The following is a 23,904-nucleotide window of genomic DNA, read 5'->3' on the forward strand; positions in this document are numbered from 1 at the left end:
AAGAGACTGCGGAAAACTGCTCCAAGGGATCAACAACGCATCCTTCCAGCTGAGCAAGAGACGAGGTTGTGTCAGTTGAGCAAGAGACTGCAGAAACTGCAGCTGAGCAAGAGACGAGGTTGTGTCAGTTGAGCAAGAGACTGCTGGAAACTGCTCCATGGGATCAACAGCGCATCCTTCCATGGTAAGGTTGGTTAGCGGGACGCATCCTTCCATGGTAAGGTTGGTTAGCGGGACAACGAAAGGGGAATACTTGTAATTGATACTGTATCGCCTCCTTTCGTGGCCCAGTCTGAACCATCCCATTCTCGGCCGAGAACTCCCAACTGCAAAACTAGGTTGTGAGAACCGTCCCAATCTCGGCCAAGAACTCCCAACTGTAGAACCAGGTTGTGAGAAAAGCCCACAGATCCAAATACACAGCAGAGCCATTGCCAACATCAACAAAATTTTTCCAATACTTCAACCCACAGCTCAACAACAATCTTTCAATGAATGGTAGGTGCAAAGCATTTAGTTTAAAAAAGAAGTCTGTGAATCGTTACATACCACTCCTCAACCAATTTGTAACTATTTCCAACGAATTTGGAACTACTTTGATTAAACGGTTGAAGTTTTTGTAATCTTCTAACATTACATCTTATGGTGCATAAGAAGGATAGGTAGGCAAAAAGGGTTGAAGTTTTTGTAATCATCTAACATTACATCTTATGGTGCATAAGAAGGATAGGTACGCAAAAAGGGGAGTGGATTTCGGAGGGAACGCCTTACCACGTAATTATAAAAATAAAAGAAAAAGTAATGTCATTTTTCACTATTATCTTATCTTTTTATAGTTGGGATTTAATTTAACCAAATATTTTCTCCTTTTATTTTTCTTTATTTTTTCTTTAAATTTTCATTTTATGGTTAGGATTTTACTTTAACCAATTTTATTTATTTTTCAATTAAATTAATCTTTTACGCTCTTCGTGAAAATTAGTCTCTCTTTCTCTTCTGAAAGAACACATTAAATTAGTCTTTTAGGCTATCCTTTTTTTTTTCTAATTAAATTAGTCTCTTACTCTCTTCCTGAAAGTTAGTCTCTTACTTTTTAAGACCACATTAAATTAGTCAAGTAAACATTTTGACAGTTTTGTTCTTACTCTCTTCCTTGAAGACCACATTAAATTAGTCAACTAAACATTTAGATAGTTTTGTAAAATGTTGAAATGTATCCGTCAAATCATCATTCCATGATGAGCCAATTGCCATCAAATTCCATCCCTGGATGTGGTTCCCATCAGACCATGCCCCAATTGCACGCATCTTCATGCACAACTCACTTAGGTAGTCGGTCACCACTCTATTGATGCAACCTCCCTTTATTTGTTCAGCCTCAGCCCCTAAACATTTATATTTATAGAAATTTCATTATTCCTGAGCTAACATTATGTTTGCCCTAAAATCCTTATTTATTCCTCATATTGGTCCCTCCCATCCGACATGGGACTGATGGGAATCATTTTGGAGCATTAGTTCTTAGTCCGCCTCTTCCCAAGCGGGAGATGCTAGATAGTCCCTGCCCATCTGGGTAATTCGCAGAGACAAACTGCACATATGAGATATCGTCTTCATTGGAGCGGAAGTTCAGAGTCTGAGCAGAGGAGCGCCACATCACTGCCAATCTCCTTGGGTCATGGTGGACCAATAGCCTTTCAACAAATGCACGGGCAAACTACATAACATGTATGTTCTGCGTTGCTCTCGCGGTTTCGACACCACTCCACCCGTCTACAAGGGGCACCTCCCGGGCTTACATCTGTAAGTATCCATACTCCAGAAGAATCACTTGGCCTCCCATATTCTTCACAAGTGGCATCTTATTGATATAATACCTCCATCATCATCCTCAGCTTGTTTTCCTTTCGTCTCTATGCACTCTTGCATAGGGACTTTGGTTTTTCTATCACATACATCTTATATCTCCCTCAGACCTCAGTTCCAGCTTTCTTTTCCATGTCCTGGTACATATTCGGGGTATGCATTATTCCTTTATACTGACTCTAGCGGGCGGCGATCGAATACAACGCTTCTCCCTCGGCTCTGGCTTCTATGAAAGGTTAGTTCCTCCCATCTCCTCCGTTTAATTCTTGTCCAATTTTCATTAATATTACAGGGGTCTAAAGTGTTCTGAAAACTGGTAGATACAAGAATTATAGGGGTTATCTCTATATTTTTAATATTCACTTGTTCACTATTGAAGTTTTTACCTCTCCTGGGCCCTCTCAGTGAATATAATTATAGACTTCAGTAAGAAATGGGATGAGATAGATTATCATGTCATGGTTCCATTCTTCAGAGAGGTTAAGGTCGCTTGTGGAATATATCAAAAAGTTCTTTTTTGTTTATAGGCCGTGCGCTGATATTAGATTCAAGGTGTGCCAATGGTGGTGCATTCTTGAATTTTTCTGTTGCTGTATTGTCTGTCCCGATTCTTCCTCGTAGCATGCACTTTTTGGTCGTTTACACTCTACTTAATTCCCGTTGCTGGGAGCGCCCTGTGAACTTAATTTTTTGTTTTAGAATTGCTTGAATGTATGGGATTAGATTGATACGCAAAACTTGGTTTTAATCTTCTGAGTGGTTATGCTCAATGAATATAAGGTCTTTCCCAGTGATTAGATTCAAGGTGTGACATTGTTTGGTGCATTTTTGAATGCATCTGATACTGTATGGTCTGCTCAGCATTCTTCTTTGCAGCTTGAATTTTCCGGTCAATTCGATCTCTGCTCTTTTTCTGATGCCGGGAGCTTCGGCTCCAGCCCACTTTCTGACGTATTGACGTGGCTAACCTTTATTATCTCCCCTCCCTCACTCTTTTCTAGCCTCCGTACACCATCATTCCTTTCTCCCATACACATCTGGGCTTAAGGCCTCCCTCGACATCCGCAATTCGACTCTTTTCGTATTTTTTCATATATCCTTTCTACTTTCTATAAATTTCGGGAGGATAATGGCCTTATCTATATTAGCTCCTCAGATTTGTTGAATGGTACTTTCGATCTTTGCGCACAAATTTTTCTTTATTAGAACATCCTGTCGATATCTTGAGGTGGCTTTTTGTCTGGCTATCATTTACTATCCCTGTTCTGGCTTTTACTCTCCTGACCATTCCGCACAAATTTCCCTTATTTCGATCAACCAGATGATATCCCGAGGTGGATTTTATCTCGCTGTCATTTGCCCTACCTGTTTTGGCATTTACTGGTCCGCTTGCTGACATCAGCCCATCTCCGTCCCTGAATGGACATTCTCAACGGTGAGTCCGACACGTCGGACTTGGTAAAAGCCGCGATGGTGGCTGAAGCAAATTACCATGGTCCAGCCAAATTATCTCACTGGAAATCTAATTTGGTTGAGCACCTTCTTCTGTCCAATCTCGTGGCTGATTTGAATGAAAACTCTCCATGGGCTCACCGTTGCAGACAGAATTTCCGTCCTGCTAAAATCACCCCCCCCTTCTGCGATATGTTTGGATGGAGAAAAATTGTCAGACAGAATTGCTAGCTTACAATCACGGGCACTCATTGGGAAGTGGCATTTTCTAGACATGTCAGATGACCAGATAAGGAAATGGCTTTCTGCCAGATGGAGCCCTCTCATTGGTTATACTCCCACCATAGTCCGCCTTATGCGTGACTGGTACAACTTCCATTTTTTGGAAGTTAAAGACCTTAATATCATATGGGGGTTACCGTGGGTGCATGGGCGGAGTTTCTTAGCACTCCACAGGTGGTTTATTGGCTTCGACCCTCTCAAAAATACTCCACAGAACAATTTCATATGGGTAAAGTTACCATATTTTCCCTTAGAATTATAGACAAAGGAATCTCTTTCCTTCATTGGAAATGTTATCAGTAAATTTGTGTTTGTCGACCCCAGATGTCTAGGTGCAAAAGACAAATGCGTTGCGTGGATTTTGATTGAGAGAGATTATAGAGGTGGTTTTCCCGACCACATCGTTTTGAAATGGGGTAATTTAACTGCCAGCCAAAGGTTAGATTACTGGGGTGTACCTTTTAGGTGCTCCATGTGTCATAAGATGGGACATTTAAAAGACGAGTGCCCCCGGAAGCAGCATGGAAAGGTTTGGAAAAGAGTTAACAAGATGGAACATATATCCTGAGCCGCAGCTTTCTCTCCTAAAAAGGATGAAGGGGATACCTGCAATTTCATTGATGCGACTCCCTCTGAACATAACATCTCTCCACCTGATTGTATTCGTGAACACAATTCAGCGCATGTATCGAGGGTCGGACTTATCGTTCATTCCTTTCGCCCAGGATCATAAAATCTCCTTCCATCCCCTTTCCTAGATCATTTTCTGTGGGCAACCTTAATACTATAAGTGACTTGACTTTTTCTCCCCAAGCTCCTCCTCTGGAACCTTCGCTCGATATTCCTATTAAATCCCCCTCTCCTATTCCTATTGACAATGGTTTGTCACGTATGAATGATCCCATCCTTATTATCCCCTCTTCTTGATCGTCACCTGACAGACGTGTACTTTTATCGCCGAAACGCTCTGATCCTAAGGGGAAAGCATCCGTGTCTTTGATTTCCCCCTCCGCCACCCCATACAATTCCCCTACCAACTCCATTGGGAGTGACTTTGAAATGCTCCTTCAGAAAGATTCTCTTCAACTGCTTTCCTTGACTATCCATAAACCCTGTCGTGCTTCTTCTCCTGTCATAAGTCCCAATTCGGTGAAAAACATCACTGTTCGACAGAAAAACAACAAGGGAAGTAGACACTTTATGGGCAGATGCGGCTCTCGTAGTCTCAATTTCCAGGAGTCTTCCCTCATTGATGTCCCCATCTCGAATTATTCTGAATCCGGGCCTCTTAGAGCAGAAATGCCCATGAAGATTTCCAAATGATGAATATTCTTTCTGTCAACATAAGGGGTCTTGGAGCTGGCCCCAAATTTATAGCTCTAAAAGACCTTTTTTTTCTCTGCCCCTTACAGGTTGATATTAGTCCAGGAAACCATGCATGACAGAATGGATTCTATTGCATTCTTCAAGCGTATGCTACCATCCTGGTATATGGTGGCAACGGAGGCGAATGGCATTTCAGGTGGACTTGTTGTATTTTGGGATCCGAGATGGATCGATGCAGTTACTTTCCGTTGTCTTGGGGGAATTTTGATGGTCGCCAAATACAGAGGATATTCTGACTGTTTTCACATCCTCAATGTATATGCTCCATACAATAATAGAGAATCCTTTTGGAACCTGTTTTTTGCTTCTGGTATTTCGGAGATAGAAACTCTCCTCATCACTGGAGATTTAAACTGCACCTTGGGACCAGATGAAGTGTGGGGAAAGGGGAAAAAGTCTGATCGTATTGGGGAAAAAATCAGGAAAGTTATGCTGCAATATAATTTGGTAGACATATGTCCAGACTTATTGGCTCCCACTTGGGACAATGGTAGAACGAGGGATGCCTACATTTGCAAAAAGGTTGGATAGATTCATCTTGCATGGAAAGCTGCTAGAAAAAACATGGTATTCCGAACTCTCTTACTCTCCCAGTGTTTATTTCGGTTACAGTGGATGGAACATAATTCTCGAAAAACTACCCTTTTAAATTTAACAGGTATTGGCTGGAGGATGAATCTTTCAACTGAATGGTCCGTGATGTTTGGAGAGACAATGGTCCTTCAACGAAGGCTTCTTCAACTGAAAACCTGATCAATAAAATGAGGAATCTGAGATTCAAAGTTAAAGATTGGCAGATACAAAAAAAAAAAAAACAGTCTTGAATTGATGAAGATTGAAGAAGAGCTAAAAGAAATAGCCGAGGGTATGTCGTCTCATTCATTTCCATGGACGTGGATTTGGGAGCTTGGGAAAAGAAAACAGAAAATATTGCAAATGGAAGAAATATCATGGAGGTTAAAAAGCTGAGTCACTTGGCTAAAATAAGGCGATAAAAACACAAAATTCTTCCATCCTTTTGCAAGCAAAAGGCGTGCTTCAAATTCTATATGGAAAATAAAAAATGAAGAAGAGGCTTACTTTCACTCCTAAGAAGATATATCAAATGAAGCTATCAAATACTTTAAAAAGGCATATTCCCAGGATGTTAACATAAGTATAGAAGATATATTGTGGGGCATTGAACCTTTCCAAAAGATGTTTGATGATGAAGAAAATTCAAGACTATATGCTACTGTTTCAGAGGAAGAACTGCTTTCTGTAATGAAATCATTTAAGAAAGACAAATGCCCTGGCCCTGATGGCTGGACCATAGACATTTTTATACACTTCTTTGAAATGATGAAAAGAGACATATTGGGGATGGTTGAAGAGACCAGGATCAAAGGGAAGATTCAGCATATCATCTCTTCCACCTATATAGCTTTGATTCCTAAAAAAAAGGAATCCTCTACCTTTGCAGATTTCAGGCCGATTTCTCTATGCAATGCCATTTATAAAATTATATCAAAATTAATAGTTGAAAGAATCTGCGGCATCTTAGCAACTCATATATCTAAAGAACGACATGGGTTTCTAAGCGGAAGGAACATCATAGATGCAGTGGCTATTGCCCAGGAAGCCTTACATTCTATGAAGACAAAAAGAATGGGAGCTGCCATCCTTAAAATTGATTTAAAAAAAGCATACGACTGTTTAGATTGGGGCTATCTGAGATGCTTGCTTATAAAAATTGGACTGGATGACCGGTGCACTAAATGGATCATGGCTTGTGTGGAAGGGGTAAATTTTGCCATTCTTATTAACGGATATCCCACATCCTTCTTCTCAGCGGAAAGAGATCTGCGCCAAGGATGCTCCCTATCACCGCTCTTATTCATCTTGGTCATGGATACACTTAGTCTTCATATCAAAAGAGCGGTTGCTGAGGGAAATATTGATCCGCTTTCAATATCCAGAGGTAACTCTTTTACACATAATCTCTTTGTGGATGATGTCTTACTCTTCGCTATGCTTTGTAGACATTCATGGCTTATTATGCATGAGTTATTAATATCATTTCAAAAAGCCACGGGACTAATTATCAATGAAGGGAAATCCTCATTTCATTTCGGTAATGTTAGAATGGAGGAGATGGAATATATATCACAGTTATATAACATTCAAGCGGTTTCCATTGAAGAGGGTATCAAATATCTCGGTTATCATCTCAAGCCCACGGGATACAACATATCTGATTGGGCATGGATCACCTACAAATTCTACAAGAGAATTTCGGGGTGGGAATATAAATGCCTATCCTTAATTGGCAGAATGATACTCTCTCAAGCAGTTCTAGCACAGATTTCTATTTATTGGGCGCATCTGTTTTTCATTCCCTCCACTATTATTAAGAAATTAAATAGTCTAATGGCTACTTTTATCTGGGGTGGATGTAAGGAGAAGAAGAAATTTCATCTCACTAAACTTGATAACATAACTCTCCCCAAAAAAATGGGGGGCTGGAGTTTAATGAACCTTCGTATTTTCGGTTTGGCGCTTCTTTGCAAATCATTTTGGAGAATAGTCTTTGGTGGAAGTCTATGGTGTCAAGCTATCAGAATGAAATATATGGGGAACGAAGATATTCAATTTTGGTATAGGAATAATTTTATGTGGTCGTCCAAAGGATCGACGATCTGGAGAAGTTTTCAAAAGATCCTCCCATTCTTCAAGAGGAACATAATCTGGAAAATAATACTAGAAACAATATTCTTATTGGATCTGATGCAATCATGGGGTTGAGATGGAATCCCTGTTTTCTCCTCCACTCCTCGTGCTCCTCCACCAAAAAGGATTCTTTTACTGGGCACAAGTAATTGAAGAATGGAAGGATGCTATACCGATATGGAAATCGAATAGAGTGTTGGGATTGCAGGGAACAATGGCTGCCCAATGGGAAAAGACCATCTGGACTATGAAAAATGCAGGGATTGTTTGGTCAATTTAGTGATGTCTAAATTGCAACTTTTAAATGTCAACTCGGGGCTCGTAAGTTGATGAAGTGAGGTGTACTATATGTACTTAGATAACCGTTTTCTTAATCTTTTGTCTTTTTTAGCTTTTTAAGTTTGTTTTCGAATGTATCTTTCCTACTGTGATGTGATGGAAGTAATAAAGCAAGTGAAATGTGGATGATTGTGGTGATCTCTAAATGATTTCTCAAAACTTGAAAAGTATTCTACAAGAAAGCTTGAACAACAACTGCAATAAAATCAAAGCTTAAAATCAAATAAAGGACTAATGGCATCGGCCCAGTATCTCTGCTGCTGATGAAAATGAAAATGAAATCTATATTAACTCAATTAAAAGCAAGAACAACTACTTTACACTACTTTACACTATTTTAACTCTTTATTTAAATCTAATCAATGTGAAATTTAAGTGAGACAAATCACACTATTTTAACCTTTTCTTAATCATGTGAGAACAATTATGAACTGGTCAGTAATGTGAGTCTTAAAACAAAATAAACCAAGCTGCACTAAGTGATATTTTGGCTCCAATAAAGTTAGTTGATTATAGAAAAAGAACCATGAATAAATGAACAACTTGATAACTACTGAGCAGAAAGTAAAGTGCAAGTTAAAGAAATGATACTAATGAAAATCAAACTGCAGAAAAATAAAGGTCAGCAGCCTAGACAAGATGATCACACATGCCACTAGTTATGAAAAGAAAAGAAAGAAAACTGTCCCGGGCTTGCCTAAGAAACCTGCATAACACACTGATCAGTCATGAACAAAAGTGCAGAAATGTAAATCAGCAGAATTCAAAGTTTATGTACAGCTAATATACATGTTGAAAAGAAATAAAAACGCAACAATTAAAAGACATATGTACAGCTATTATACATGAAACAAGAAAGAGAAATGCAGGAAATTAAAGATTACTATACACGGCTTCAGCAAACAGGGGCCCTCTGCCTACTTCAGCCGGTTCAAGGAGCAGTTATACGCTTAAGTGTAAAACAGTCTTCTCATGTATTGAGAGCAAATGTAAAAGTACAGTGGGGAGCTCAAAATTACAAAGCGATTACAACAACGACTAACTATCCAGCGTTCAAAGACGCTTGATTTATAACAGAGGAAAGCAAACTAACTTAACGAAAACTAAGCTATTCAAGCAGCTGTGTAAAAACACGTAATCTTGCTGCGTCCTCGGATTTAGGCAACGGTCGTTGTGGGCATTCAATCTGCTGTTGGATTCATGTTTCCCACTGTCTTCGTGGCTGAGGAAGATGCCACCTGTTCTTCACGTGCTCCAAAACAGAACACGCAGAGCCATGCCACCGCCAATGACTTCTGTTGACCGTATTTGCCTCCTCGTTGACCACGGGTTTTTATGACCGGTTTGGGTGAGCTGGAAGGACACACACCATGTCCTTGGTTCCACGAACTTGCCCATGTGGCTCTTCTTCTCGGAGGACACCTGGAACATATCATTTAATAAAACAGCTGCAGAATCCGGGGTTGGCTGCGGAAACCGGGATCAGCTGCGGAAACCCTGTGTGAGCTGCGGAAACGCAGTATTTTGAACCAAAATTCTAAACCAACAACAGTGATTAGCATAATTAGCAAACCATGTAAAAAGTCCTAAAATACAATGATTTGAGCAATTTGATGGAGGGAATGAGTGGCAAAAGAAGGAAATGAATAGGAAAAGGAGGCTGAGAGTATGTGTAAAGAAGTGTAGATTTGAGGCTCAACATACCCCCACTGTGAAGGTGTTGCATGTCCTCATGCAACCAAAACTTTGTCATTGTTTTTCAATCCATGTGCTCAGATGCTTCTGCCAAAACATCTAGCCTTCTTCTCTTTCTCCTTGCTGCCAAAATTGTCCTTGGTTTTCTGACTAAACACCTGAATTTCAAATTGATCAATGCCCTGCTCAGCTTCTTACATTTTCTCTTCAATTTTCTGTTCTTCTTCTGCCAGAGTCCTAAGTGAAGCATGGTATTGTCATGGACAATTTTGTCCACCTTGCTTTGTTCTTTCAATGCTTCGTTTTCTTGTTTAATATGCCGGTTCAGGACTTCTAGCTCAAACACCTCCTGTTTTAAATATTGGACCTGTTCATCAAGAGGCAATATAGTGCTTGGACCTGCAAATGATTGCTCCAAGGTCTCCAAATAATTGTATACCTCCTGCTGGTCAGGGTCAATTTCAGGTGTTCTTCTTGGGCTATGTTCAAAATCAAATTCTGTTTGAGGTTCTGGCTGAAAGGGACTCTCTTCACGTGGAGGAGTGGACTCAACACATGGAGGACTCGACTCAAGGTCAAGCTGAGTTGGAGCCTTTTCAGGTGTACCTTCTCCCAAATCAATGAAATGTGATTGTTTTTCTTTAGTCACACTCATTTTTTCTTTAAGTCTACTGCTTCTTCTCACTTGTGCACTAGTGCTCTTTTGTTGGGCACTCTGTTTTTCTTTCTGTTTCTTCTTTGAGAGGGCAACAGCTTGAAGTTGTGCTAGTCTATCAGCCAAGGTTTGAGAGTCTTCTTCTACTGAAGGTTCAGGTGATGGATATGATTCTTGAACAATTGTTTTCCCTTTATCCTTTTTCTGTTTCTTGGTTTTATCTCCCTCTTCCTCTTCTTCTTGAGCAATTTCTTGAGTTTCTACTGTAGGAGGATCTTGGGCTGCAACATCTCTTTCTCTTCTCCTACTTCTTTTTGGGATTCTAGGGGAACTGCTAGAGGCTTCAGTCACCTCTTGGAAATGGTTTCTGATTAGAAACTTTTCCCATGTATCCTTGTTATTCTTCAATTGCTCTTCTATGAGAATTCTAATGAACCCGTGATTATACAAGTGGGGTTCAATATGGCCTACATGCTTTTGGACAGTGGAACTCATTTTCTTTAGGCTTGCTAATAGAAAGTAGGGTAAATTGAGGGCATGGCCTTCCATGAAATTCATCATAATCCTTGCATGGTACATATACATAGTGCCAAAGTGGCCCTCACATGTGATAAACTTTTGAACAAGTAATAACAATGCAGTCCATTCTTCCTTAATTACATGCACAGGAATCCCTTTAGTGAATATTGAAGTGCCCATACCTGGGTTCTTAAGCATGTCTTTCCATCCCTGATCTTCCAGCCCTCTGTTCTTAAACCATCTTTCTCCCTCCTGAGGTAGACTGGTTGTTGTTGCTATGGTGTTCTCTGTTATTGTGAATTTCAGGTCCCCTACTTCCACGGTGTGTCCATTGAAGGATCGAGCAAATGCTTTCGTTACCTCCTTATTATACCCTCTGAATTTTTGAATAAACTTCAACCACTTTGCTTTCTTTAATGCTTCCTTCGTCTGTGGATACCCTTCTAAATACTTCGGACCCTCAGGTTCAGCTCTAAGCAGCTTCCCCATCTTCGGCTCTCAACTTCGGCTGAAGCTTTGACTGTGTGTGGATGCTCAAGGAGGATGCTCACGGGAAAAAAATAGGTGGATTACGGCTGTAAGTGGAGTAGCCGTAACGTAATGCAAGGCATATTGCAGAACTGTAATCGGGGTTTGAAAAAGAGCTGTGGAGTTTGCAGCGAAAATGAGAGTGGAAATGGTGTGAGTACGAGGGAGTAGAAGACAAACATGAGAAATGAGTTCAATGCATGCGGAAATGGAGTGATAAGTGGACGAAATAACGGTCGAATCCTTTAGAGTCGGGTGGCTTATGCACACGTCTCAGCGTTGGCTGCGGAAATGATGGTAAGGAGAGCTGTGGTACATTGGGTTACGTCACAGAGGTACGGCCAGTAATGGAGGAGCAACCCCGTTTCAAGTTTTGAATTAATGATGATTAGGGGACCGTTAGAAAGGTATGAGGTGGATGAAGCATTATCGTGGAGGAGGAGTGGGATGATCTTGCCGAATCATTGCATTTAGTGGCTCTTTCCACGATTTAATAACTATGCATAAAATGACATTAAATTGTTGTTTGGAAAAGATTTTGATCATACCTTCATAAGTTTGCCATTTGTTGATTAAGGTTGCTGACCCATTATTGCTTTCTGATATTGCAGATGCCTCATATCCTTGCTGCCCTTGGTGATGATGATACCTCTGACTGTGATTTTTGAAAATAGAGTAATCCTAGTTGTAGAGACAGAGTGTGCTGGCTGTGGAAATCGTTTCTGGCTGCGGAAACTGGTTTGAGCTGCGGAAACTGAAACAACACCCTTCTGACTGTACAAAAAATAGTTAGAGAAGACTTAACTAAATGAAATAGTCCTGAGAGCGACTTCACTAGTGGAAATGAAATGAGATGAATCAAATGGAATGAGATGGAAGTGAAGTGGAGTGAAGTGGAATGGAGATGAAGAAGGAAATGACAAGTGGAGTGAAGATGGAGAGGAATAGAGATTTTTTTATTTTTTTTTGGAAAATATAGAGTGTCAGGTGTCCCTGATTTTCACTCTACATTTCCTGTATAAGATTGCCAATCTATGATTGGTTTTCAGGCTTATACAAAAGATTTTTTATTTTTTTTTTTCAACTGAAAGAAACAAAGACTAGGCTGATGGAGGAGAATAATTCTTCTCCACCAGCTTCATTGCAGAATTTTCTTGAAGCATTTTGACAAAGTCCTCTTTTGAGAGTGGCTTATGATAAATTTTCAATCGGTGGCCATTCACAATGAGAGGAGTTTGAAACTCATCAATATTCTTGACTCGAACTGCTCCATCAATCTCATATGGTCCAAGCCAATGAGTCTGAAATTTTCCTTTGAAGTCTTTAAACTTGGAATCAAACAGTAACGCCCAATCTCCCTTTTGAAACTTTCTCTCTTTGATATATCTGTCATGCCATTTAGTTCTTTGGTGCTGAACTAGATCAGTCCTTAAAATTGCATCTTGTATTATTTCATCTAGCTCATTCAGCTGCTCCATTCTGTGCTTTTGGGCTTCTGGTAGATTCATCCCCAACTGAACTGTCATCTTGAAGGTCTTGACTTGAAACTCAATGGGGAGCAAGACTTCTTTCCCATAACCAAGTTCATAGGGAGAATGTCCTGTTGTGTTCCTCCATGTAGTTCTATAGGCCCATAAGGCTTCAGGAAGCCTTTCTGCCCAATCTCTTCTGTGGAGATGAACAGTTTTGGTGATGATGCTCTCAAGAACTTTATTTGTAGATTCCACTTGACCATTTGCTTGTGGATGGTATGGAGTAGATTTTCTGTGCTTGATTTTGTATTCTTCCATCAGCTTCTCCATCAAGTTAGATGTAAATTGACTTCCCTGATCTGTCACAATTTCTCTTGGGACACCAAAATGAGTAAAAATATCCTCAAAAAGAAATTGAACAACTGAATTTTCAGTGGCAGAAGGCAATGCCTTGGCTTCTACCCATTTAGTAACATAATCAGTGCAAACCAATATATACTTCTTTTGTCTAGATGGTGGATTAATAGGTCCAATGAAATCTAAAGCCCATTTTTCAAAAAGTTCGATGAGTACCTGTGGTTGTAATGGCATTTCATTTGAAAGAGTTGGTCTCCCAACTCTTTGGCAGCTGTCACACCTTCTAACATATTGTTTTGCATCTTTGAAGAGAGAAGGCCAATAATATCCCAAAGAAAGGATTTTATAGGCAGTCCTCTTGTCAACAAAGTGTCCACCGCACGGTTCATCATGACATGCCTTAAGGATGTCAGGCATTTTATCTTCCCGAACACATCTTCTGATCACACAATCTAGCCCTGTTTTGAACAATTCATTAGAAATCCATGAATACTTTGAACTTTCCTGAATGATTTTCCTTTTCTCATTAGGAAATAAATGTGGAGGTAGCTTCCCTGTAACCAAATAGTTAGCAATGTCTGCATACCAAGGAGTTTTAGTAGTTACTGCAAACAAATATTCATCTGGAAACTTATCCTCTAGAGGAGAATCTTCGTTAGTATTTTGGATTCTAGACAAGAAATCAGCTACTGTATTTTGTTTTCATGGTCTATCTAACACAGTAATATTGAATTCTTGTAAAAGTAAAAGCCATCTTGTAACTCTGCCATTAGTAACAGGTTTGTTCATGAGATATCTAATTTCAGAATGATCAGTATGGACAAAAGTTTCATAGCCTGTTATATAATGTCTAAACTTGTTGATTGCATGAACAACGACTAAGAACTTTTTTTCAGTCACAGTATAATTTAACTCGGTGGGAGTAAAATTTTTACTGGTGTAGTAAATGGCGTAGGGAATTAAATCCTTTTGACCCAACATAGCTCCTAGAGCTGTATCTGAAGCATCTGTAGAAATATGGAAAGGAAGTTTCCAATTTGGCCCTCTCAAAATGGGTGCTTTAGATATTCTTGTTTTTAAAGTCTCAAATGCAGATTGACAGTCAGGATCCCAATTGAATTCACAATCTTTTGTAAGTAATTTGAAAAGCGGAGATGATATCTTAGTGAAGTTTTCAATAAATCTTCTATAATATCCAGTAAATCCAAGAAAAATTCTAACATCTTTCTGACAATTTGGAATAGGTAACTTGGAGATGACTTCAACTTTTGATCTATCAACTTTAATTCCATCTCCTGAAATATGATGTCCTAAAACAATCCCTTCAGTAAACATCGTAAAGCATTTTTCATGACTTAATGAAAGATTTGTTTCTTTACATCTTATAAGGACTTTTTCCAAATTTTCTAATGCCTCTTCAAATGAGTTACCATAAACTGTAAAATCATCCATATAGACCTCTACACAATCATGAATTAGATCAGAAAAGATTCCTAGTACTGCCCTTTGAAATGTTGCGGGTGCATTACATAATCCAAAAGGAAGTACTCGGTAAGAAAAGTCCCCCATGGACAGGTAAATGTGGTCTGGTCCTGATCTTCAGGTGCTACTTGAATCTGATTGTAACCACTAAAACCATCCAAAAATGAGAAATACCTTTTGCCTGCTAAAGTATCTAATACTTGATCAATAAAGGGTAAAGGAAAGTGATCCTTCAAAGTTGCTTTGTTCAATTCCCTATAATCAATGCAAACCCTCCATTTACCATTCTTTTTAGGTACTATAACCAAAGGAGAAACCCACCGGCTATCTGAAATGGGGTAAATCAAGTTTACATTAAGTAACTTTTGGAGTTCTTCTTTCACTATCTCCCTAAGGTTTGGATTCATCCTTCTTTGAGGTTGTCTGATTGGTCTACTATTTTCCTCAATGTAGATATGATGAATGCAAGTCTTAGGGTCAATACCTTTCATATCAGTATACTCCCATGCAAATGCAGTAGAATGTTTTTGCAAGATTTTGGTTAGCTTTCCCTGTTGTGATTTTTCCAAGTTTCTTTTGATATTCAATGTTTTTCTTGGAAAAATCTCAATGGCAGAACTACCAAACTCTTCCATAGAGAAAAGAGACATTTATCTAGATGATAGACACTCAATGTCAGAATCCAACTGAAATTGTGTGTGGTCATATTCTGAAGTTGGTTCAAAGTTTTCTAATGTGTTCAGAATTTGACTATCTTCACTAATCTCAGAAATGGTAAAGACAGGTTGTATAGTATCTTCATCATCAACCCACTCATTATCTCCTATTTCTGTAATTGATTTTGCTGGAGGATATAGATTGAACTTCTTTGTCGAATTACCATCAGAAATATACATATCCCCAGACCTACAACTTATGAAAGCATCAGCTGTGGCTAGCCAAGGTCTTCCTAAAATAAGAGGATGTCCTCCTAGATTACTCCTGGGAGTTAAAATCATGAAATCCACTGGATATTCCCAAGAGTCTAGGGAGACTGGAATGTCTTCTAATACACCATCTGGTTTAATAATTGATCGATCTGCAAGTTGCAATAAAGTAGGTGTAAAATGAAGATTAGGAAGTTTTAGCTGTTCCATAGTCTGTCTACTCATGATGTTGATAACAGCCCCTAAATCAATCAAAGTATTTGGTATTTCTACCCCATTGATATGTGTTTTGACAATTGGACTACCGGGATCTACATATTTCTGCATAGTAATTTTTCCCATCATGACATCTGCAATTTTTCCTACCAAGTGGATCCTTCTGGTATCTCTTGGTTTCCTTCCTGGTCTTTTAAAACTCAACTCCTTTATTGTTTTTGCTAGAATAGGAATCTCTTTAATGGCTTGTAACAAGGGAATCTTGATACAGACATTCTTCAATTCATCTAGAAAATTATAGTCAGGCAACCAAATTTGTTTTTCCACTCCTTTGTCAATTTGTAATCTTTCAGGAAAAGGAGGTGTGGATAAAGATGCAGGTTGCTCAACTATGGGAGTTGTGGGGGTTAATTCTTTTTCTTTTTCTTTTTGAGTGTTTGGGTTTTGAAGAGATGCTTCAGAACCCTTATTGGCTTCAAGAGACTCTTCCTCAAAAATGCTTTGCTTTTGAGCATTTATAGAAGGTTTATCTAGGACTCTACCTGATCTGAGTTGTACTTCATTGAGAGGAACAATCATATAGGTAGGAAATTGTTATCCTTCCATCATGTAAGCATTTTGAGGGTTTTTATTATTAGGGTTTGGCAATGGCTGAGAAGGAAGTTGATTTGACTTCTGTTGGAATGGAAGCAAGAATTGAGAATTTGGATTCTGTTGAGAAGGTTGTTGTTGTTGTGGAAATGGCAATGATAATTGTGGATTTTGATTTGGAAGTTGTGGAGCTTGTTGGTTTTGAAAAGATGGAGGATATTGGTAGAATTGAGCAAATCTCCCATAAGGATTTTGCATACCTTGTACCCATGATTGAAAAGGATTTTGAGGTTGGGACCAAGGTTGTTGCTAAGGATTCCAGTTTGGTTGGGGTTGAAAATTCATAGAGTTGCTAAACCCTTGATTTTGTTGCCCCTGCCAAGGTCTCCTTGCAACAAAACAGAGAGATTCGACTGTATTTGGATCTTCTTGAAAGACAGCTTTGAGCCCAGGAATTGAGGACAATCCTTGGTCTCATGATTCTCTGAATAAATTACACATGTTTCTACAACTTTTGCATCCAAGGGACATTCCCTTAGAGCATGTTTCTTCCTACATTTTGGGTAAAAGATGGCCAAAGCCTCAGCTTCTGCTTTCTGTTTACTGTGAATCTTAAGGGTGCCTAATTGTTCACTAAGACTCCCTAAGATGTCAGTTTTGAATTCATCAAGCATGTTGCCAATCTCAGCCCTACTTACCGATCCAGTTGCAGATTTATTTGCTCTGATGAGAGAAGGATCTCTAGGTCCTTTTTGAGTTTTGGATTTCCCCCTTGAGAGATGGACACATAATTCTGCTATATCAGAAAGTGGAAGTTGAGATACATCTCCTTTTCCCATCATATTCAAAAGATCTAGCCATTCATCTCTAATGGCTTTTAGTAAAATGGCTTTCAAGGTCTCCTCATCCAAGTTACTCATTTTTGCTCTTTTCATATTATATTGAAATCTTTCAAGTAATTCCTCCAATTTTTCATCTTCTTTTTGCATAATTTTGAATACCTCATCCTTGTGATTGGTGGGCATACAGTAGTCCAGGTACCTATCCAAAAATGCCTGTTTCATATCATTCCAAGACCTAATGGATTGAGTGAGTAATCCCATGAACCATTTCAAGGCTGCTCCTTTCAATGTTGAAGGAAACAGTTTGAGTTTTTGAGAGTCATCCAGATAATCATAAGCTCGACACACTACCTCAAACTCAAATAGAAATGTTTCAGGGTCCTCATTCCTAAACCCATGAAAGTTTGGGAGGACAGATGGTGAGATGTTTTTCATTGTAGCTCGGGAGTCCTCATCAACTATAGGAAACTCGAATGAGTTATCCCCATCCCTATTTCCCCCAATGTTACCTCTACCTCCTCCATTGTTTCCTCCTCCTCCTCTACCTCTACCTCTACCAAATCCAGTTGCTCCTTCCTCTGTCATGGTAGTTTCCCTGGAGACTTCAGAGTCTTCTGGTTCTTCTACTAAAGGTGTATGAGGAGGAATTTCTCCCTCTTCTTCAGATGATTCTACTTCTTCAATTACAATTTGTCTCTCTGTAGAAGAAAGGAAAGGATCTCCTTCTAATTCAGATTCGATGGAAGGTATGGGAGAGTCGACTCCTGCCTCTTGAATTCCAGGAATCCTAGGGCTAGGAGTGTAAGTTGGAGATGATGGAGGTGTCTCTTGTCTATTCCTTGAAGTAGATGGACTTGTAAAAATCGAACTCTTGGCTCTAGCTAAAAACCTTCCCCTAGAATCTCTTGCTCTATGCATGTCATTTTTTTATTTTTCTTCAAGTCGGGGTAATAATTCTCTTTCTGATCTTCCAGATCACTCTAGGTGCAAGAAGAGAGCATACTCAAGAAACTATTAAACCAATAACTTTCTCTTTTCTGATCCTCCAGATCACTCTAGGTGCAAGAGGAGAGCATACTTTGAGAGGTTATCAATTTTCCTTCCTTGAAATTTTCTTGTTTTTTTTTTTTAAGAATTTGGCTACCTAATTTCACTTCCCCGGCAACGGCTCCAAAATGTTTGGTCAATTTAGTGATGTCTAAATTGCAACTTTTAAATGTCAACCTGGGGCTCGTAAGCTGATGAAATGAGGTGTACTATATGTACTTAGATAACCGTTTTCTTAATCTTTTGTCGTTTTTAGCTTTTTAAGTTTGTTTTCGAATGTATCTTTCCTACTGTGATGTGATGGAAGTAATAAAGCAAGTGAAATGTGGATGATTGTGGTGATCTCTAAATGATTTCTCAAAACATGAAAAGTATTCTACAAGAAAGCTTGAACAACAACTGCAATAAAATCAAAGCTTAAAATCAAATAAAGGACTAATGGCATCGGCCCAGTATCTCTACTGCTGATGAAAATGAAAATGAAATCTATATTAACTCAATTAAAAGCAAGAACAACTACTTTACACTACTTTACACTATTTTAACTCTTTATTTAAATCTAATCAATGTGAAATTTAAGTGAGACAAATCACACTATTTTAACCTTTTCTTAATCATGTGAGAACAATTATGAACTGGTCAGTAATGTGAGTCTTAAAGCAAAATAAACCAAGCTGCACTAAGTGATATTTTGGATCCAATAAAGTTAGTTGATTATAGAAAAAGAACCATCAATAAATGAACAAATTGATAACTACTGAGCAGAAAGTAAAGTGCAAGTTAAAGAAATGATACTAATGAAAATCAAACTGCAGAAAAATAAAGGTTAGCAGCCTAGACAAGAAGATCACACATGCCACTAGTTATGAAAAGAAAAGAAAGAAAACTGTCATGAGCTTGCCTAAGAAACCTTCATAACACACTGATCAGTCATGAACAAAAGTGCAGAAATGTAAATCAGCAGAATTCAAAGTTTATGTACAGCTAATATACATGTTGAAAAGAAATAAAAACGCAACAATTAAAAGACATCTGTACAACTATTATACATGAAACAAGAAAGAGAAATGCAGGAAATTAAAGATTACTATACAGGGCTTCAGCAAACAGGGGCCCTCTGCCTACTTCAGCCGGTTCAAGGAGCAGTTATACGCTTAAGTGTAAAACAGTCTTCTCATGTATTGACAACAAATGTAAAAGTACAGTGGGGAGCTCAAAATTACAAAGCGATTACAACAACGACTAACTATCCAGCGTTCAAAGACGCTTTATTTATAACAGAGGAAAGCAAACTAACTTAACGAAAACTAAGCTATTCAAGCAGCTGTGTAAAAAAACGTAATCTTGCTGCGTCCTCGGATTTAGGCAACGGTCGTTGTGGGCATTCAATCTGCTGTTGGATTCATGTTTCCCACTGTCTTCGTGGCTGAGGAAGATGCCACCTGTTCTTCACGTGCTCCAAAGCAGAACACGCAGAGCCGTGCCACCGCCAATGACTTCTGTTGACCGTATTTGCCTCCTTGTTGACCACGGGTTTTTATGACCGGTTTGGGTGAGCTGGAAGGACACACACCATGTCCTTGGTTCCACGAACTTGCCCATGTGGCTCTTCTTCTCGGAGGACACCTGGAACATATCATTTAATAAAACAGCTGCAGAATCCGGGGTTGGCTGCGGAAACCAGGATCAACTACGGAAACCCTGTGTGAGCTGCGGAAACGCAGCATTTTGAACCAAAATTCTAAACCAACAACAGTCATTAGCATAATTAGCAAACCATGTAAAAAGTCCTAAAATACAATGATTTGAGCAATTTGATGGAGGGAATGAGTGGCAAAAGAAGGAAATGAATAGGAAAAGGAGGCTGAGAGTATGTGTAAAGAAGTGTAGGTTTGAGGCTCAACAGGGATATTAAAAAATGAGGACAGAGACAGGTTTGTTTGGCAGGTTAAGAAAGATCAGCCAAATGTGTTATTCAGAGATATATATTTTTCCTTGATAGAACAGAGTAGAGAATGCGCTCAGGAACTATTTCCATACCCCTTTTGGAAGATTGATTGTCCTCTAAAAATAATTTTGTTTTCATGGCTAGTTTATAAGAACAAAAATCTCACCTGGACTAATTTATAGAAAAGAGGATGGCAGGGACCTCCCATATGCATAATCTGCTTCTCGAATACTGAAGATAACATGCATATTTTCATTAGTTGCCCACTCTCTTAGATTTTATGGAATAGGATGGAATTCTACTTGGGTTTTCGTCTTGTTTCTCATCCCTCCATAACAGAAGCATACGAATGGTGGGCTTCTCAGAAAACAGTTTGGCATCCCATCCCTTTAATTGTAAACTGGTTTATATGGAAATGGGGAAATAAGAAGATATTTTAGAACAACAAGGAGGACTTTGGGCATATATTTGATAAGATAATCCCCTTCTACTATTTGATTCTTCCAAACTCCCCTCAACAAAAGTCACTACAAAAATCAGCCACTGATTCTCATCAGCTACTTATGCCACAGGCGCACTTCGATGGAGCCACAAAAGAAGGAAAATGTGTTTGTGGAGTATACATCTGTCTTCCAAGGGAGCTTCAATACTACTTGTTTTGGAATGGTGGCAAAGGATCAAATAACAAAGCCGAGGCCATGGCCCTTCATGAACTGCTTATCTTCTGCTCTTTTATGGACATTGGCCCCACTAACATCTATGGGGATTCTAAAATAATCATAGAACTTGTGAAGGGGGACCAAAATATAAAAAATGACAACCTCTCTGGATGGATAGGCAAGATTAAATCACTATGGAGGCATTCACGGTTCCCTATCACCCATATAAAGCAGGGACAAAATGAGCAAGCAGACAAGTTATCTAAGAAGGGCATACAGTCTTTAGATGATAAGTGGCAACTATGTATCTCTATAGATCATGTTACATATGCCATTCAGCCTTTTTCTATGCCAAGCATTTAAAAGGACAAAATCTGGTATGCATCTGGTTCCTTTATTTTGGAATAAGGTCATATATAGGGTCAGGTAATACTATACTCTTATACAGGTACATTCTCCATGTTTTTGAATAGTTCTATGGATAGATCTCATATCGTCTTATTTTATTATGGATGTAATTCTGCAAACACTTGCTGTTTTGAACTATATGCCGGGGATATTGCCTTTACATATGTATATGGAGCATTTTTGACATATAATAGAAGTAATATTCAGCTTTTTCTTCTGAAAAAAAGATAGTCCCTGCTGTTTAGCATGGGACTATATCGATCAGAAACGTTTTGGAGCATTAGTTCTTATTCTCCCTCTTTCGATGCAGGAGACTTTTGGAGAAATAGTTCTTATTCCGTCTCTTCCCAAGTAGGAGAGGCTATATGGTGCCTGTCCTCCGGCCCGGCATGGGACTATAGCGATTAGAATCATTTTGGAGCATTAGTTCTTATTCCGCCCCTTCCCAAGCGGGAGAAGCTAGATAGTCCCTGTCGTCCGGCATGGGATTATAGCAATCAGAATTGTTTTGGAGCATTATTTGTTATTCCGCCTCTTCCCAAGGCGGAGAGGCTATGACCATCTATAATATTTTGTTGTTTCAATTGTATTTGGCAGCTGCAAACAAATGCAGCATTAGTTTACAGGTATTCGATGCTATGAATCTTTGCTAGTATGGGAAAGACTAAAGTGATTTAAGGGGGTTCATAGATTGCCAAGTGGTGGTAAGTGCATGTTGCCAAGTGGTGGTAAGCGCATGTTGTTGTGGTGTAATTGCATGTCTCTGCGGTGTTTACCTTAGCGACAGTGCCATCAGTAGCCTAAACCCTGGACTCGAGGGAGTTTAGGACTCGAGGGACACTCTTGAGGTATGAGGGTAAGGTTTATATCACTGAAAATAGCGAATTGGGAGTTTTTCTTGGATTTGTTCCAAGGGAACTCTGTGTATGGGCCAAACCCCTTAGGCTCTCAATAAATTGTTCTTACCTTCTTTCAACGCCACTTACACGCACATCCATCTAGCCAGAGAAAGCGAGAATCCATCCCCGGTTCTTATCCCAGCCGGCGAGTATAAATCAAAGGTTGAATCAATCAGTTTCGGTTCAAACCATCCATCCCTGTTCGTAAAGCCAGCAAGCCAGAAAACAGGAGCCTCGTTAAAATGAACATTATTGTTCCGCTAGTTGAGTCTCTGGTTGAGCTCCTCAAATTTATTTGGATTGGAGGAATGACCAAGCGTTATATAAGATGTCTGGGAAGTGAACTACAATGGTTCTCGAGAGGCGCAAGGAGCTGCTATAGAGAGATGGCCCAAAACTGGCAATTGTATTGGGACAGGTAGGCAGGCCTTAGCTTCATGGCCTGAATTTCGTCTCCACCTGCAACAACCACAGTATCCAGGTCTGCATAGAATGGGGGTCAAGGTGTTTGAATTATGCCTCCACCTGCAACAACCACAGTATCCAGGTCTGCATAGAATGGGGGTCAAGGTGTTTGAATTATGCTGGAAGCGAAAATGTTACCTTTCATTGTCAATCTGGGTATGCCAGGGCATATAATTTAGTTGTAACACTTATGCCTTTCCGTCAGACCTAGCTACAAGCAGGCATTTCGGGGATCGGGACTTCTGCCTCTTAGTATTTCTATGCGGATACCGGATGACGGATGGGTGCCCAACTATTAAACCCCACTCTTCCCTCAGAGTGTTAACTCCGGGTATGCCAAGTCATATAATTTAGCTTTAATGCTTATGCCTTTCTGTCAGACCCAACTCATATTAATTCATCATTTGATGTATCCATTTTGCTCTAAAACTCTTTTTAGAGAGAAGCTGCATGTCATAGGTTGGTTCAGTAGTATATCAATAAGTAGTATGGCCCCCTAATGCATGTTGGATGACGTGTATGTCATAAAAAAGAGTAGCTTCATGTCATAGGTTGGTTCAGGAGTATATGAATAAGTAGTATGGCCCCCCTGATGCATGTTGGATGACGTGTAGGTCATATGAAGACATATGATATTTGTTCAGCTGATTGAAACACAGAAGAGGGAAAAATAGGGGGCATATGAATGGATGTGACTTTGGTTGAGGCGATTTAACACATTTAAACACATAAACACAGATCACATCATATATTAATATTTAATAATATATATTAAATACGTGTTGCTTCATGGATGGAGTTCTGCTTTTTGTTTTTCAACAATCACTCCTTTTACTGGTATGTCTCGCAGGCTTCATTACTTGCTTCATTCATTTTTGGCATTATCTTTTCCACTTCGGATGCTTTCTCACTCTCTCGGCTATTGCTTGCTTACATTTCTATTTGTATCTAACGTTTGTCTTCCTTTCATTCCTTCGTTTGGTTCTTTCTTCCATTCTCGACTGTCTTTGTTGTGCTTACGGGGGTGGAGTTTTCAATCTGCAAAGTTAGTTTCACCAATCTAAAGGTTGTATCAACATAAGTACTTACAAATCCCGACTCATGCAACACTACCCAGTGCTCTTAGTAAATTCTGACTCATGCAACATACCCAGTGCTCTT

At 39.3% G+C, this 23,904-nt stretch overlaps 1 long non-coding RNA gene across 1 annotated transcript in view; it reads left to right on the forward strand.

Moving 5' to 3' along the window:
* The first annotated feature begins 1,509 nt into the window (after nt 1–1,509).
* The window catches only part of LOC149253151 (uncharacterized), a 38,733-nt gene continuing 16,338 nt past the window's right edge, over nt 1,510–23,904 (forward strand). The window contains exon 1 of the long non-coding RNA XR_016266129.1: nt 1,510–2,101. This is a non-coding gene — a long non-coding RNA (uncharacterized LOC149253151). The remainder of the gene's footprint in view (nt 2,102–23,904) is intronic.

Source organism: Pinus tabuliformis, chromosome 7, assembly GCF_031772625.1.
Source record: "Pinus tabuliformis cultivar Carrire ecotype Pingquan chromosome 7, CPIR1, whole genome shotgun sequence".
In the NCBI taxonomy this organism is placed as follows: domain Eukaryota; kingdom Viridiplantae; phylum Streptophyta; class Pinopsida; order Pinales; family Pinaceae; genus Pinus; species Pinus tabuliformis.